The sequence below is a fragment of the Acomys minous genome, assembly GCF_964271855.1.
Source record: "Acomys minous genome assembly, chromosome: 3".
NCBI classification, from domain to species: Eukaryota; Metazoa; Chordata; class Mammalia; order Rodentia; family Muridae; genus Acomys; species Acomys minous.
In genome coordinates, this window is record NC_140485.1 from 52195543 (window position 1) to 52213747 (window position 18205).

An 18205-nucleotide genomic window follows, 5' to 3' on the forward strand; every position below is an offset into this window, starting at 1 on the left:
ATGTGTATATGTATGTAGTATGTGCATATGTATGTAGTGTATGTGGTATGAATATGTGGTGTGTATGTATGTGGGGTGTGTGTGTGTGTGTGTGTGTGTGTGTGTGTGTGTGTGTGTGTGTACATGCATGGCATGTGAATGGAGGTCAGGAAACAACTTGTGGGAGTTAGTTCCCTCCTTCTGCCATGTGGGTTACAGGGCTTGAGCTCAGATTATTAAACTTGAAGGTAAGCACCCACTGAGCTATCTTGATGCCCCTATTTTTTTTTAATTGCGTATATCATTCTTCCAAGAGGATGTCATTTCCTCTTCCTGATAGTCTGGTCATTAACATGAACCAGACAAGAGGCACTCACTCAGGATCAGTGCTATGTGTGGAGTTTGTTTTCACTAAATTACAGTCTCCTACCACTGCGCCCTCTGAATTCTGCAATTAAAGTAGTAAGGAGAAGACAACAGCACAGAGTCTGAATGAGAGACTAGGGGCTTTCCTGGAGCAGAGCTCATGCCTTTCTGAATGATCTCTGGTTTAATTTGTGCGGCTCAGGCCTTTTACACCAGGTGGTTCTACACAGTATGCTTGTAATCCCAGCACCCCAGAGGTGGAAGCAGGAAAATCAGAAATACCAGGTCAGCCTTATCTACACATTGAGGCTAGCCTGAGGTACATGAGACTCTGTCTCAAAAATAGAACAAGAAAGAAGAAAAACATGTAAAAATAAAAATAAAACTTACCCCTGATTTAAGAAACAATTCTTTATTTAAAGAAAAATTAGAAAACACACTTATTTTTTAGTACCCATAATTCCCTCACTCAGAAATAGCATCTTGGTCTATGCCTCTGTGTACAGATTTGCGTAATTACAAAGCAGAATCACCCATACATTTTTCCTTTTACAAGCTGAGAATAATCCTTCATGCAGTTATCTACTAGGGACGCTCTTTCTGGATGCTGGGGATGGAACCAGGGCCTTACAAACTCGCGCATGTAGTCTACAGCTCAGCTACATTCCCGCCCTCATGTGACACAATTTTAGATGACCAGTGATGCTAGCATAGGCCGGCATCCTGATGGATTTCACCATTCCATATTCTTGGAAGATGCTCAACTTAAAACTAAAAAAGGTTTTGTGGCTGTCATAGGTAAAACAACGGTGGAGACAGTGTGGCTAACTCCTCTTCTGCATCCATAATTACTTCTTAGACTAAATAAATGCCAAATTGAGTTTTAGAAAAGTTGTTCCAAATGGTTGGTGCTTTTCTGGAAAGCCGTTAAGTGGGAGTTGAAGCAAGCCAGGTGAGGCGCTGGGTAAGTGGGCTTGCTTCAGTTAGCAAACCAGCCAGACGTGTGAGGTCTCAGTGCTGTTCCACAAGCAGGTCTGGAGTCTTACTTCCTCTGCCTGGTCCAAGCTCAGTGTAGGAGCTATCAGGGAATTGGGTTGAGGTAGGGAAAAAAAAAGTCCATGCCCAGGCACCATCTTTCCTCTATGCCATGTGATATTGGGAAAATCTTACAACTTTCTTGAGATTTATTTTTCTTATCAGTAAAGTAGCAATGACAGTACCCAATTTACCTTTTCATAGGGACACTCTGAGGGTTGTGATTTCCAAGTTGGAATCACAGATATGATCCATCTGAGGGCATTGGAAACCGTTACCCATGTAAGCTGGGATGGCTACAGTGAGCTGTATGTTTAGTCTCCTGAAGAACCCGCCCTGACGATGAGGGAAGTAGGTCCCCCCCGCCTTGACAAGTGGGCACAAGTTCGAACCCTCACTAGCCAACCCTGACAGCAAGTGACTTCCTCCTCTCTGGGACTTTGTAATGAGAGACATCATATTATGTAATTTCCGTTATCAAAAATTCAGCAGAATCCTCAGAAGAAATTATGAGATAGTGGTAACTATGAAACTAGGGTGCTCTAGGGCAGCGGTTCTCAACCTGTGCATGGTAACCATCAGAAAATACTCGTTTCCAATGGTCTTAGGAACCCCCAAACCATGAGTTTATTTTCATTGCTACTTCATAACTGCAATGTTGCTACTGAGCAGTGTTTCCATTCCTAAGACCTTCAGAAATATGATTTCCTATGTTTGCTACCCACAGCTTGAGAGCCACTGTCTAGGGCCTCCTGTTTGGTCTGGTTTGGGTTTTTGGTGCTGAGGTTTCTCTGCATGACTTTCACTGTATCCCCATTCCATCTGCCAGCACATCTCTGTATCTTTCTGCTGGTAGTGAGGGGTAAACTGGGGCCACATTTTCTACTTGTTTCTAGAAAGATTTGAAATGTAGTTCTCCTTGTCCTCTTTTCCTAAAGAATTCTTCTCTCGGTGTCTTTCCCCCTTTTTAGCTGCTTGGATGGTTTTATTACTGTTTAGATACAATGACTCAGATATAAACATACTTTAAAAAAAATATTTAGTGTCACAGAGACCCAGGATAAAGCTCTGTTCCTTGGCACATCATGTGATCTTTGGAATCAAGGGTGCGTTACACTCTACACATTCCCAGAATTCAATGTCGTGTTTGTCACCAAGTGGTGACTGATTATCGTTGTCATTAAAGGCAGGTAGTGAGGAGAGAAAGGTTCTGAGAGAAGGACAGGTGTATGGCAGCTACTCAGTTTTCATGGTAGAAAGTATTATGTGGGGACTGTTGGCTACAAGTTGTAAGAAAGCCTGGAGGAACAAAAAGAGATGGGTTCAAATTCTGACACTTAGCCCATCAGTCTGCATTGTCCCAGTTTCCTCATAGGAAAAAATGGATGTAATGACACCTATACCTTGTCCTACATATACTAGACGTGTGTATACTCAAATAACACTAGTGTAGAGTAGAGGCACATTTCACCGCAGTTCAGCATCAGGAAAGAAGGCTTACGAAATGCTTTGGGGCTACCAAGAGCACTAGGGGAGAGGTGAAGGAAGTTTTATTGTTGGCTATCTTTAAGCTGAGGCCACCATAATGGGGTGTTGGGCTTCCTTTGCTGGGACCGGCAGTGGGACGTGTCAACGCAGCGATTATGTGTTCACTGAGCCTCGGTCTGTGAATGACATCTGGCCCTACTTTAGAGTGTCTAGAGGAATGTGGTGCTTTCCCCGCTGTGGGCATACTTAAAACCCTCCAGAAATTGCCACCTGGATGATAATGAGCAAATTTTCTTGGAAATTCATCAGGGACATTCAGTGTTCTAAGAGTTTAAATTTGGGCCTTCCCCAAACTCAGTGTATTTGGTCTGCACTTATTTGCACTTACTAAGACAAGCCTTTTTGATAGATAGTATATCACGGATCCAGCCTGTCTTCTTCCTGGTACCTAAAAGAGCATCCCTAGACATCTCAGATACTTTCAGTGAAAGAGAATGCAACACTTTTAAAGTTACTTTTTGAAAAGATAGATCACTTCCTACAACAAAGTGATACAAAAGTAAAACTCTTTTTAAAATGTGTACATGGGAGCCCAGATATCTTGTTTCCTCACCTGCTTTACAAATACTTCTCAGCTATGAGTTATGCTATACCCACCAAGGCGAGTTTCATCCATCCTTCCAGATCACTTCCAACATTCCTTTTATGAAACCCTCCTTCCTCCCAATTTCAGATAGGCCCATGGGTTTTGGCAAAGACAAGCATCTCAATTTAATTCATCAAATGGTTACAGTTAGGAATTTACTGCATGAACCTTTCCTTGGCAGTGTTAATATAATTTTGCTTGTTTCGTTTTTGTCGTGACCTGCAGACTCCTAGATGTGTGTGGGAGAAGCCAGCCTGCTTCTAGCTTATGTAGGAGACAGGTCTTCTCAGCAAGCAAAATAGCCCTGGTCAGGAGCTGCTGCCTCTTCTACAGTATCTGATGGGGCAACTACTAAAAACTATAGAGAGTGCTTTAAACTTCTCGTATATTCACCCCACATTGACTACTACCCTAAGTTCTGACAACTACTGTAGAAATTTCTGCCTCTTCAGAGATGAGAATCTCATGCTTAAGTCATGGGAGTTTCCCATGTGCACCATTACACATTGAGTCAGAATTAACTGTACAGATTATCCTACTTCTTCATGGGCCATGATAAATTCTTAGCAATTATATTTATTATTACTAATATTAACAGTCTGGGTTTTTGAGATAAGGTGTCATGTACTCCAGACTGAGGATGAGCTTGAACTCTTTTTTTTTTTTCTTTTGTTTTTTCAAGACAGGGTTTCTCTGTGTAGCCTTGAGTGTCCTGGAATCACTTTGTAGACCAGGCTGGCCTTGAACTCACAATGATCTGCCTACCTCTGCCTCCCAAGTGCTGGGATTAAAGGCCTGCACCACCACTGCCCAGCTCTGAACTTGAGCTCTTTTATTTATTTATTTTTAACTTGAACTCTTGATCTCCCCATCCTTACCTCATAAGTTACAGATATGAACTGCCACATCTACAATTATTCTTACTATTAATGATTAATTATTAATAAAGTTTAGGTATAGGTTTTCTAGGAAATTCCAAACCTTGTATTCATTCCACTATATGAAGATCCTATCATCCATTTATTTCTTTTCTGGTTGAAAAATAATGTCAGAAAATTATACTTGATACTCTATTAGTATAAAATAGAATCCATAAAAAAGGACTTTAAAAGACTTAACATAATTTCAAAGTTTTATTTATTTTGATAACAGCAATTATTACATTGTAGTTAGATTAACAACCATGCTAAGACTTAGATTGTTATGATTGTTATCATAATTATTACTATGATATATTGGTCCATCTTCATCTATCTTGGGAACCTTGTTGAGCGGGAATCTTATTCCCTATCCCCACAGAGAAGGTGATGTTTAATAAATATATTGTGCACAATACAATTGGATTTACTTACTTAGGAGGGTGGCTGAATCTGCAGGAAAGTCTGGGTTTGGTTAGAGTTGACCCAGAAATCAGGCAAGTCATTGCCAACTTAAGGAAGATTTGTAACTTGATGGGGGTGGAACACATTGGTTCATTCAACAAAGGTATGTGGAACATCTGATGTACAGTAGGTACCTAGCTAGAAAAAGGGAAAATGGCTATGAACAAGAGAGGCAGAGTCCAGCAAAGAAGGCGGATGACACACAAGATAATACAGGTGGTATCGAGAGGGCAGACGATGTGAATGGCTCGTGTGAAAAAGGCCTTTCAGGTTGGTAACATGTGCTCTGAGACTGAGCAAAGATGATAATCCTGCCTTCTTCAGGGAGATGACCGTCCTGGTGAACATAAATACCAAGCACAGAACTGGGAGTAACATGCTTGAAGGGCAGTAGCCAGTGTAAATCCAAAACCTAGTCAGGAAACAAGCCAGGTGGGATCTTTCTTAGTCTTAATTAAGAACTTGGGGTTAATTCCAAGCCCAGGAAGCCATTGGATGGTGTTGGGGAAAGATAATGATAGGCTCTTTCTGGCAGAGAAAAGGTGGAGGGCTGATAGAAGATGGGGAAATATAAACTGAAAGACTGATTACACCTGGTGTGCTCATGGACACTTGAAACTTCAGCTGGATGCTGAGGCTGGAGGACCTGGAACTCTAGGACAGCCTGGGCTACACTGTAAACCCTGATGTAAAGAAGTAGTAAGCTATAAAGGCTGTGTGTATTTCATCTTTATTTATTCCTTATAGACCTGGTAGTCATTATTTGCATCCTTAACTTATGATAAGCCCCCCCAGGCATTTTTTTTTAACTAGAGATAGGACACAGAGCCTTATATATGCTAGGCAGATGATCTATCCTCAGCTCTCTTCCCTTTTATTTTGAGGAAGTGCCTCACTAAGTTGCCCAAGCTAACCTTAAGCTCACCCTTAAACCCTGACAAGTGTTGAATGTATGATTCTCCTGCCTCAGCCTCTCAAGTGGCTGAGATTATAGGTCTGCACCGCATGCTGAGTTCCTCTCATGTCATCTATAATGTATATTTTATGCTATGATGTTTTCATATGTTTTATTGCTGCATACATCATAAACCACATACTTGCATAATGCTTTGCAGAAGACCCACATCTTAATGGGATGCTCTTTGCTCCCACGTGTGTAGTTTTTCTTCAGCCCAGAGGACTGACTTCCTTTAACAATTCTTACTGTGAAATTTAATGCTTACACATCACTCAAAACCCTCTCCCAAGAAAAGGGCTTTTGAAAGCTGTCTTTTTTTAAGGTGGATTTTCAGGCACACAGAGGCTCAGTTAGCAGGCTTTCTTCTTAGTGCATCAGTGATACCGTTCCATTGTCCTCTGACTTCCATTGTTTCCAATGAAAAGTCATCAGTGTCTTTATTTTTTTGTTCCCTTTGTGTGTGCCTACATTTTAATGATTTTTTTTGTTTGGTCTATGGTTTTAGATGTATGTTTCCAATGTGTCTATGTGTATTATTATTATTATTATTATTATTATTATTATTATTATTATTATTATTACTTTGCATCTGTGCATTTGCTAAGTTTGGATCTGAAGATTGAGATCATTCTATCAAATGTTCAAGGGATATGGTCATTGGATATGCAGATTCTGTTTTTTCTGATTCAGTCTCTACTTTCTTTCTGGAGCTTCAGTTATACCTATCTTAAACCTTTTTTATTGTGCCTCAGTTTTCTGGGATATATCCAATATTTTTAGCCATTTACTTTCTATACTTCCTTTCCAGTGTCCAAACTGTTCTTAAGCTCATTCGGTAAATTTTAAATTTTATAGATAATTATTTTCACCTTTAGAATTTCCATCTATTCCTGTTATTTAAAGTATCTGGTCACTTTAAAATGTATTGTATTTCAGCACTGGGATTCTTAGGGTGTCTGAGTTTGCTTTAAGTTCTTGACATTTTTGTTTTCTTTTCTACTTTACCAGTATTTCCTTTCCTTTTTTTTTTTTTTCTTGCTATGTGATCCAGGTTGACCTTAAACTTACAATCTCCCTGACAGGCGTGTACTGACTGCAGCATCTGAGTTGACATGCTTTAGAGCCCTTGAAGGATAATTCCAGAGTCTACATATCTGCATTGGTTTCTTTAAACTGTTTTCCCTTTTGTTTGTTGGTCACATTTTTCTGTCTCTTCCCACATCTAATGAGTTTTTTCCTGTATACTGAACAGTTTGGATTTCACGTACCTTTACTCTAGAGGGCATTAAGTTCTATTCTGCCCAGTAATTAATTTATTCACAAAGTAGCTTGGTCATTTGAGGGCTTTTTCTTAAAACTATGGAGACATGACGTAGAGAAATCTCAGTCTGGAGATGCAACAGCTTCACTCTTAACCTAGACCTTGATTTGGTTGGAGGTCTATGCTCAGTATTCAGTGAACTGACCTTATGCTAGATGCCCAGATTCCAAGAGTTCTCTGGTCCTCTGCAATCCCTCTGCTTAGCTGTGTTTGCTTGTTTGTTTGTTTGTTTGTTTTAATCCCCACTAGGACTTGCTTTCTCTCCCTATGTGTTTAGCTAAACATTCAAAGAAAAAAAATTGGCATTGGAAGGAACCTGGGTACTTGCACGTACTAAGACAGGTGCTGTGCTATACTGACTCCCCCCATCCCCCCAGCTAAAGGAGACTTATATGAATATTTCTGGAGCTGTTTCTCTAGACATTTCTTTCTTTTCATAAAATAGTACACAAATTCCAACCCTTCAACAGCCCTGCCCTCCTGTTTCTACTCACAACTCGCTGAGATAATTGTCCTCTCTTTGCCTTCTTTTCCTTCACCACTGTCCAGGTTCCAGGTGAGGACCTTCCAGTCAGAAGCCTCTGACACTCGGTGTCTCTTTCTTTTCTCACAGATTTTATTTTCTTAACTATACTTAAGCCATGAAAACTCCTGCTTTGGATTTATATTTGCTTTTAGCAGGAGGCTTAGTCTGGTCTTCTTACCTCATGACTGACAGTGGAAGGCTTTAGTACAAGTGAATGACTTATTTCCAGTAGTTCATCATGCTAACCTGGATAGGTACAGCTCGAGAAATGGCACATCTCTGAAAAGGCATATGAATGTGAGGGCCAAGACTAAGGTTGTATGTTAATTCAAATTATTATTAGTTTTTAATACAAACTCTGACATAATGTTTCTCCTGAAGTGTGGACATGCATGTTCATAAAATTATGTGAAATAGAAGAGGGGAAAATGGGAGGACAAGGACTAGAGAGTAGTGGAGAGGGCTTGCTGCCCTTGCAGAGACTGGAGCTTGAATCCAGGCACCCATGTTGGATAGCACACAACTGCCTGTAATCCTGGCTCCAGAACCTGTGATCCAATAAGTACCAAAGCAGGAAAGATGTCCTGGAAAACCTTCTCCCTTTTTTTGAAAGAATATCCGGCATTAATGTCATTTGAAACTTAGGAAAGTGATTAGCAAATTGCTATGCTTTAATGCATTTTAATGTAGCTCCCATAGTTACAAATCCTTCAGGTTTTTTTTTAGGTAAGGTCTCACTACATAGCCCAGGCTCATATTGGTCTTGTGACTTATTTGCTTCAGCCTCCTGAGAGTCTAGTTTAGAAGCATGTACCACTATACCCAGCAGTTTTTTGTTTTGTTTGTTGTTGTTTTGTTTTGTTTTTGTTTTTTGTTTTGGTTTTTGTTTTGGTTTTTTGAGACAGGGTTTCTCTGTCCTGGACTTACTTTGTAGACCAGGCTGGCCTGGAACTCTCAGCAATCCAACTGCCTCTGCCTCCTTAGTGCTGGGATTAAAGGCGTGCGCCACCACCGCCCAGCTACCCAGCAGTTTTTATTAACTGACTGAAGTTAACCAACTTTATCCTCACAGTGATCCATTGTAGTTGCAAGTTGATTTTTGCAATTTACAGATTCTAAAACTGAGATAGCGGTAGACAGGGCATAACTTTGTTAAGGCTAACAGCTAATAGACAGGATTTGCGAGTTGGTTGCAGGTGATCTGGGAAAAAAAATCTACATTTTAAACATCTATACAGCCTTCATATTAGATGGTGATCTTGTCACTGACCCATGCTTCATTTCCTTGCATCAAACTACAGAAAATTCCCCGATAGTGTAAATGATCTGAAAATACCTCCTAGGGATTCGGACATGGGGGTGAGATGCTTGGTCAGTTGATGAGACAGGCATTCTATTGGTTCACAGATCTCCCCCTGCCCCCTCCTGTGGGCTTCTTTTAGCCTCTTCTATCCCATCAACTTTAGTCACCAATATTCTCCTTTGATGGTCAAGAGACCTTTAAGGATGAAGAAAAGTTGCCGAGTCACTTGGGAAGATTTTCAGTGTGTGCCTTCTCATTCGGAACTCCTGAGTAAACCAGAGGACCATGCTGGTTACCCAAACCACGTTATTTTCAAATGTACTATGTTATTTGAATACATCACTTGCCTAATTCATCACATCAGGAAGCTTTCCACCTCATTCTTCTTCTGTCTTTGGAGAAGTGAGATAGTCTAGGAGGGTGGATATGAACCCAGACCAGAAGCATTTGGTCTCTACAAGATTTTTGTTTCCATTTCTGTACCTGATGGTTGAGCTTGCTCTTGGATGATCTCTGAGCCTGCAGGAAGGAAGGAGCTGGCAGATTGCAGGCTATTATTACAGCACGATCGTCTCTCTTTGGCCACCACACAGTTGTTCCCTGAGTCATGAACTACTCCACTCAGTGGCTGTTGAACTAAACTGCCTTTGAAAATCAGAAGAGAAACTGTCTGTGTCAAAAGCAAGCCCCTGAGTCACCTAGCACACAGCAGGCAGGACACAGTGAAGAGGGTCAGAAGTGGTGACAGGACTCAGCCCTTGCAGGAGTGCCCAGCCCGACAGAAACCAACCCAGCTCACAGAATCTCACATCTCCGTAGAGACCATCCATCGTGGGTCTCCTCCTCTGTCTGTAAGAGTCAGGGTTCATGAGTACCAACCTAGGTACCTTTTAACACACTGAACCTTTGATTATGGAGGCCATATTTTATTTGCCGTTTCTAGTGAATCTGTATTTGATATTATGATTTACAGAACAAAATAGGTAGAGTTTGGGTTTGGAAATACAGAACTGCATTTACTGGGAAACCCAGATTTAGAGAACTGTACCTATGCCTACTTCAGAAAATGAATGTCTTTTCTTTCTTATCAATTACAGTTCTGTAATGACTGTGTATAATTACTTTTCTTTTCTTTTTGGAAGGAATCTTCTGCTGAAGAAAGAATCTAAAGAGCTACATAAATTCCTCTAAGACTAATAACACCAAACTTGATATTATGTTATATATGCTTGTTCATAATTTTCCACATGAGAAATATGAGCTTTCTTCAGAGACCCTGGGTTAGAGTGGTGGTGTTTGAAGAAGAATCTGAAACCTCTGATGCTGTTTGGTTTTTAGTGAAGAATTACAGATTGTGTTTAACAATTTATGTTTTAAAAAACACACAAGTAATATCCTTCTGCTCAATATTCATTAAACGTAACTTCTGACTAATATTTCCTTACTTGAAAAGAATTGAGACAACTCTGCACTATATATTAATCATATATACAATTAATTTGCAGGCAGCTATTATTTTGAGAGTCACCCATAGTAGTCAGAGTCAACTACTGAAGGACCCTAGAGTGTGGGCTGGGTTCTTTCCTCCTTTTTAATTCTTAGAAAAACAAAACGACAAATCCTGTTGTTGTCAAAGTTCCACGTGATAGAAACATTACAACCAGTTTCTGAGGAGTCCAAGGCTAGAAGTCAGCCAAAAGCTTTGTGATGTGGGGCTCAGGGGCCTCAGAAAACAAATTCTGAGCTTCAGCCCCATCAGCTCCAAGGTTAAAAATAGAGAGCCATCGTTTTATTGTCTGATTATGACATACTCCGCACCAGCGTCAGGAAGACTCCAATGTGCGTTGAGTGTAGCCAAAGGGTAAATAAATTAAACTGAAGTGACTCAGAAGGCACGTAGGGAACAAAGACGTGCAGAGGTAAGAAGAAACTTCGTTTCTGAGAGCAGCCCCACTCAGAACTCACGGGAGAGAATCTCATTAGAAATGTCAAAGAGCTGTGGAGCTAAGATAAATTTCATTTATAAGCTTTCGTAACAGATGGAAGAGAGTGTATGTAGATGACTTATATACACTGCTGTCTACATTTTGGGAGTTCCTGACCACTTGCTTGGGCATTCAAACCCACAAGAGTTTTCTTTTAAAGGAACAGAGTTGCTGGACCATCCCTGCTAAGGATGCCAATTGTTAAGATAGACTGAGGGGGTTGATGTAGAGACCTCAAGACGTCTCTCCACCCCGCGTGCATCTTGGAAACTTCCCGGACGGACAATGAGCAGTTGTTGAAGCTGGCAGTGAAGTCTAAACTTATACATATACTTTTATTTTCTTCTTGTGCTGTTTTTGCCTATAACAGGACATGGTCCAGTTGTTCACTGACTTTCAGGAAGGCATTTATGGAAGTTCTGAAGTCTGCTTGATAAAAAGGAAAAGTGTGCTTGTCTTTGACCCAGAATAAGGTAGCGGGAAATGACGCTGAGTCACACTTTTCAAGCTGCTACCTGGCAAAACAGGCCAATACCACTGAGCAGGGGTTGTGGGAGCGAGGGGAGAAGTTCATCCTTCACTCGGAAGTCAGCAAACCTGGTCCTTGACCCTTGCTGGGAACATAGAATGTCTCTCAATATCTCTATAATTGACTTGCCTTCTCTTTAAATATCTTCCACCTCTCTCCTGAGCACATATCACACACCAAACATATTCAGGCACGCATCAATCCCATGGCGAGAAACTCGCCACGCCCATTTCACAGATGAAGACACTAACACTTCAGAAGTCTTCAGTGCTCCCTCAGAGATACGCATAATTAGAGAGTCGAAGAGACTCAGGTTCTCCTCAGACTCATTTCAGTTGAATCACTGAAGTGCACCTGATAATAGCATCATAATCAGCACTGTGACGGTCAAAAGAGATGTTATTTGTAAGGTGCCAAAATCATATACACATGTCCGATGTTCTGGTGGTCACAGTTAAGAAAGGGGACAGCAATAACAGCAACAAAAACAGTCCCAGGTGTGGTAAGAGAAGAGGACCTTCAAATGCCCATGAACCAGAGCTAATGAGCTGTAGTAAAAACAACTTAACACTTTCTAAGACATTTTCTTAACAGTGCCCCACGAAAATATTAGAAATTCTGTGCTCAAAGTTTATAGACTTATATTTAAAAGAAAGAAAGAAGCCAGTAAGCCATATACCTTTATCAGAAGTGCATCAAATCCTGTTTGGAGCACAAGGCTGAACCCCTCACATGTTGCCTTCTCTCAGCATGCTGCTCCTGCTGCTGAGACTTGTCATCAACTCTCTTGACAGGAGCTGTGTGTGTGGCTCTTGAGGTGGCGGCCCTCCTTCCATCAGTGGCCCCACACTGATGGGGCCACAGAACCCTGAAGGTTGATCTGTAGATAGATGTGCATGTAAAAGCTAGAGCAAGAGTGAAAGCACTGACGTCATTCAGACTATTCCTCAGCGGAAAAATGCAGAAAAAGATCGTCCAGAGCCATAAACTTGTACCATGCTTGAAAAGAGTGAAATCAGAAACAGCCACTTCTCAGTTTCTCTGCGTGATACCCACCCGCTGAGTCTCACACTCCAAGCCCTGAGAGCCAGCTACAGGTTTGGTTGGCTCACAGGACCAGTTAAGAAAGCTGTTTCTCCAGACCACCCCCTTTGTCCAAAAGTGGGAGTGGCTTTGTGCCCTAAATGTCATGAAGTGGCCTTTCGGAAAGCTTCTTGAGAGATGGGTTCTGTCAGCCAAGAGGACAGTCTGGAGTTAGAGGACCCTGGGAAGCTTGAATGTGCTCCTCAGCATCTTGGAGAGAAAGGGGAAGACAGCACAGACCCACACCGATCCTGTTGACGTCTCAGAGCCCCGTGGTAGCCCCCAGCCCATCAAGGATGGATTTCACCGTCTGAATCTGGAGTCTCACATCCTTTGTATGAGGCAAAGTATTGAGAAACGGTGATAACAGCATGACAAGAACTTTATAAAGAAAATATTTGCAACTAATAGATACATTTTGGAGTTTTTAAGACAAGGAATACTGTGGGTTCATGATCCTAACGTCATTTCCTTAGGTGTATGTGGTTATACCAGTGGTTCTCAACCTGTGGGTCGCGACCCTTCTGGGGGTTGCAAATCAAATATTTACATTATAATTCACAACGGTAGGCAAAAGAACACTTGTGAAATAATTTTACGTTGGGAGGTCACCACAACAGGAGGAACTGCATTAAAGGGCCATACCATTAAGAAGGTTGAGAGCCGTTATACACACACTTTCAGAACAGTAAGGAAAGTGCGAACAAGGGGTTATCACATGAAAAACGAAGACAGTGATGCCCTCATTTTGTTTCTGTCTTGGCCTTCAATTGCTTCTGATTTGGTTTTTGTTGGGTGATATCAGAGTGCTTCCGGCTGCGCCCTACCTGAGGCTGAAGAAGAGCCACCGTGAGCGCTTCGTCACTGGGACGGATGGAGTCTATAGTTTGCCATGGCTTAAAAACAAAAATCTTTTGAGCTCCCCCCACTTTTTGTTTGTTCAATTTGATTAACAGTGAACAAGGTCCATTTGTTATGCCAGAGAGTATGTTCCCCAGCAGCTACTGCGTGGCCCTCAACAAAAGAACCAGTAACAATAAGCAGAAAAATAATATTTACCAAGTAATATTGTAAGCCCAGTTGATTTGTAAAATTCAGGTGATGTTTTAATTCTCTTTCTCTCTCTCTCTCTCTCTCTCTCTCTCTCTCTCTCTCTCTCTCTCTTTTTTTTTTTTGCTTTTCGACACAGGGTTTCTCTGTGTAGCCTTTGCTTTCCTGGGCTCACTTTGTAGACCAGTCTGGCCTTGAATTTACAGCGATCCACCAGCATCTGCCTCCCGAGTGCTAGGATTAAAGGCTAGCGCCACTACGCTCGGCTGATGTTTTAATTCTTAATCAGGTGGATAAAACTTTACTTCCATATTTTAATCTGGAGGCATAGAGAATATAATTCATTTAAGTGGCTGAAAGTGAAGAGTTCCGGGCATGTCTTTCCTTACAAAGATACCAACAGTAACTGGTGAAGCAACCAGGTCCAGTGTCGGGGATGCTGGGTCAGTCATGTTTAAGTCCTTTCTAGTCTATCTGTCAACATTTGGGAGAACTGCAAGCAAAGCTTTAGCTTTTCTTCCTTTTACGTTTCTCAAACAACACGATCTTTTTTTTTTTTTTTTTTTTACTTTTTTAAAAAATTAATTTATTCTTGTTACATCTCAATGGTTATCCCATCCCTTGTATCCTCCCATTCTTCCCTCCCTCCCATTTTCCCCTTACTCCCCTCCCCTATGACTGTGCCTGAGGGGGACCTCCTCCCCCTGTATATGCTCATAGGGTATCAAGTCTCTTCTTGGTAGCCTGCTATCCTTCCTCTGAGTGCCACCAGGTCTCCCCCTCCAGGGGACATGGTCAAATATGAGGCACCAGAGTACGAAATAACACGACCTTTAAAGAAGTAAGGAAGACTACACATAGACAGGCACACACACACATGCATATGTTTATCTTGTGAAATTATCATTAAATTTTTAAAAATGTATGTCCTTGAGCAAATCTTACATTTATCAAATTAAGCCATTCTTGCACTCAGTTTCTTTCGGAAAAAATAACTATTTTGAAAGAGTAATTCAGAGCCAGGTGAGGGGCTGTGGCGCACACCTGTAATCCCAGCACTCTGGGAGGCAGAGGCAGGTGGATCTCTGTGAGTTTGAGGCCAGCCTGGTCTACAGAGTGAGTTCAGGACAGCCAGGGATACACAGAGAAATACTTGTCTTGAAAAGAAAGAAGAAGAAGAAGAAGAAGAAGAAGAAGAAGAAGAAGAAGAAGAAAGAAAGGAAAATTCAGAGTTTTTTGTTTTTCTAAAATGGAGGTTAAAAAGTGTGTGTGTGTGTGTGTGTGTGTGTGTGTGTGTGTGTGTGTGTGTGTGTGTGAATGCTAAGAGAGAGGTGGACAATAGCTTCCATTTATCTGTATGTGATTGTCTAATTAGGAAGATCTGTGAGGGACTTCAGAAAGGCAGAACACAGGATCCTGGTGAGCCTAAAGCGGGCCCCTGCACTTGGGGATTATGACTACCTAAATACCATGAGGTTCCCCAGACTCCAGGAAGCACCGCTGAGGTTGTCAGTGGGAAACAGTGCGAATGACAATTCAGAATCGTGCAGCTTCAAGAACCTCAGTCCTCCCCAGCCTTGTTCAGTCTAGTTATCTGTCTAGACATGCAAATTGAACTGAAGAGTGGAAGCAATTATTTGGATAATTCAAAGGTGGGAAATCTCCTCAGTGAAAAAGGATTTGGGGAGTCAGAGTTCTCTGGATTGTTTGTCTCCACTGACCAATTCACTAGGTAATTGCACTTTGCTGCAGTTTTGAAGACAATCAGAAGATTTGAGCCAGGGAAAACTTGTGAAAATGTCCTCCTCTTCCTCCTCTTTTTCTTCCTCCTTCTCCCCTTTCTTCCTCCTTTTCTTTATCTTCGTTTTCTTTTCCTTCTTCATCCAACCTCCATGAAATGTGCATAAATTTAAAGGAAAAGAAATCACTTGAAAAACCAATCTTTAAAAAATATGAAGTTGTTTTGGAAAGGGACAGGCATATGTGTGGTAATGCCTTCTCTCTCTCCCGTTTCGTGTTTTTGTTTGTTTGCTTGCTGAAAACTAACCTTCTAAGCACTTTTATTTTTCAGATGAGATGACAAGACTTAACCAAAGAGAAAAAAAGACTCACTAAGCTACCTGTATACGGGATATGATGCTTTGTGGTGCAGGTCACACGCGTTTATCTCCTCTAGACCCAACAGTTTAAACAGAGGAGGGACGTATTCCCTGCCATCTAGTTCACAATGGGCTAGTTGCTAAATCTCAAAATAGCAATCAAGATATGAAGTTATAAAGTTCTAAAATTCAGAATTAATTACATCAGTTCAGAGCTCAAGTTAGAAGACTTTTTGAAAATATTTTTGAAAACCTATTATTTTAAAAACATCATGATATACATTTTTTTCCTTTCTCTTTTTAAAGCAGAAACTCTATTTTATTTCAACATATATTAACTGTAAATACTGAAGAAGATAGGTTAAACTCAATTGCAAACCTTAAGGTAAAAGGTAGATGTGTGGTCCATAAAACATATTGGATATTAAAATTACAGCAAAATTTAAAATGTATTCATAATAGAGATTGTTATTGCTGCTGGGCATGGCGGCACAAGCCTTTCATCCCGGCACTCGGAGGCAGAGGCAGGTCGGTCTCTGTGAATTCAAAACAAGCCTGATCCAACCAGCAAGTCCAGGACCAGGACAGCCAGAAGCCAGGGCTCTGTTACACAGAGAAGCCCTGTCTTGAAAAAAACAAAAACCAAGCCAAAACAAAACAAAACAAAAAATTGTTACTGCTGAAACCTGTCCTATATCCTATTGGTAAGTTAGAAGCATAGTATTTAAGGCAGGAGTAGTTGCAGGAATATATCACGAAAGCTTAGTATTTATCTCAACTGTAGTTCAAACATAGACTTGTACAATACATTCAGCAGAGTCATATTAATTGTAGTACTGCTTTAAAGAAAGGTTCAGGTACAAAACTGAAATGACAGTTTCTCTCCAAACAAAACTATAAAAGCGTTGTCTTCAAATCTCACACATTATTTGCTATTACCTGATCCTGAGAAGATGAAACCTATGGAATTAGATTGATGTAAGAACTAATAACAAAACCAAAAATAAAACTCTCTTCACATTTAGTTTTGAAGAACATTCCTTACAATTTAGTAATATCTGAAACCTTTTTTTTTCCCTCATAATGATATCCCTACATGTTTTAAGCTTAACCTAAGACTGTGGCAACAGGCTCCCTTAATCACAAGATGCTAAGCTAATGATCCTGTGGAAAAAAATACTGAACAATTTAACACATAAAAACATATGAAGTTGAAAAATATGACTGTTTTTATTGTCTTTTCAGAATTAATATAAAAATAGATTATTCTAGAATAAAATGAAAACAAACCTTTTATTAGCAAATGCAACTTGGCAACTGATTTATAGTTTGGAAATAAAACATATGTCTAAATTTTTAAAACTGGTGAATAACATATTGCAAGCATATAACATACTTCATCATGCTTATGTGAATCTTTTTTTTTAAGGAGACAGGAAACAAAATTTCATAAAGACTATGTTATCCTTAAGGTTATCCTGTTTAAATTTTTGTAAACTAGGAGTATTTTGATGAAGGCCAGTTGGTCACAATTCTGGGTCTGTAATTCAGAAACATGTTTTAAAAGGAGAGAGAAAAAAAAAGCAAAATAAACATTTTAACACTTACCCTGTGATGCTGTTTTTTTAAAGCAGTTATTTTCTCCTTCCAATAAATTATTGACAATTTCTCAATTCTAAAGTGAGGAATTTCTAATTCCTTGATATTTTTACTTAGGAGTACAACTATTTAAACATTTGAAAACTCTTATTTTGAGAACAATTTAAATTCTTGATATTTGACCAAATACTGGCATTTGCAGTATTAAAAGAAATGTCAGTTTAATTATTTAAAAATTTTTTTCCATAAAAATGAAAAATTATGAATAGGGGCTTTGTTGCTCAAGATTTTCTTTAAATTTAAAGAAACAAATTGAATTTTAAAATTGTTTTGCAGTTTTAATCTGTTTGCAAGACAGAACAGAAGTACAGATACTATTTAAGAGCATTTTCTAAGATCTAAAAGCAATCCACAGTAAACATTACAATTTTCAATCATTTTAGTTAAGCTCCTTTCAGATTTGTAATGCAAAATAGCAAAAATTTTACTTTCAATACCAGCCAGTTAGGTGATTTGGTCTTTAATTCCTCAGACGTCTATCTTTTTTTGGAATATGAAACTTCTATTTAAGAATTTGTTTCTAAACACCAAACATAGACTGAGGCTTTGTCACATTGATTTGAAGATTTATATTAAAAATAATGCTGCATCTTGACTTTTACATATAAATAAATGAACCAGGAATAAGAAAAAGAAACCAAGTAGCACATTCAATTTTTCTTTCTTTCTTTCTTTCTTTCTTTCTTCTTCTTTTTTTTTTTTTAAGTTCTAAAACAATGATTTCAGGAAAAAGGAATTTTAAAAACCTACCTGAATCCCATAGTATCTTAAATAATACTTTCAAAGAAAAGCAATA

General features: G+C 39.8%; 1 long non-coding RNA gene across 1 annotated transcript in view; it reads left to right on the forward strand.

Annotated features, from left to right (window-relative positions):
* The window catches only part of LOC311594926, a 41693-nt gene extending 31317 nt beyond the window's left edge, over positions 1–10376 (forward strand). Inside the window, exon 3 of the long non-coding RNA XR_014778251.1 lies at positions 10147–10376. This is a non-coding gene — a long non-coding RNA (uncharacterized lncRNA). The remainder of the gene's footprint in view (positions 1–10146) is intronic.
* The last annotated feature ends 7829 nt before the right edge of the window (positions 10377–18205 follow it).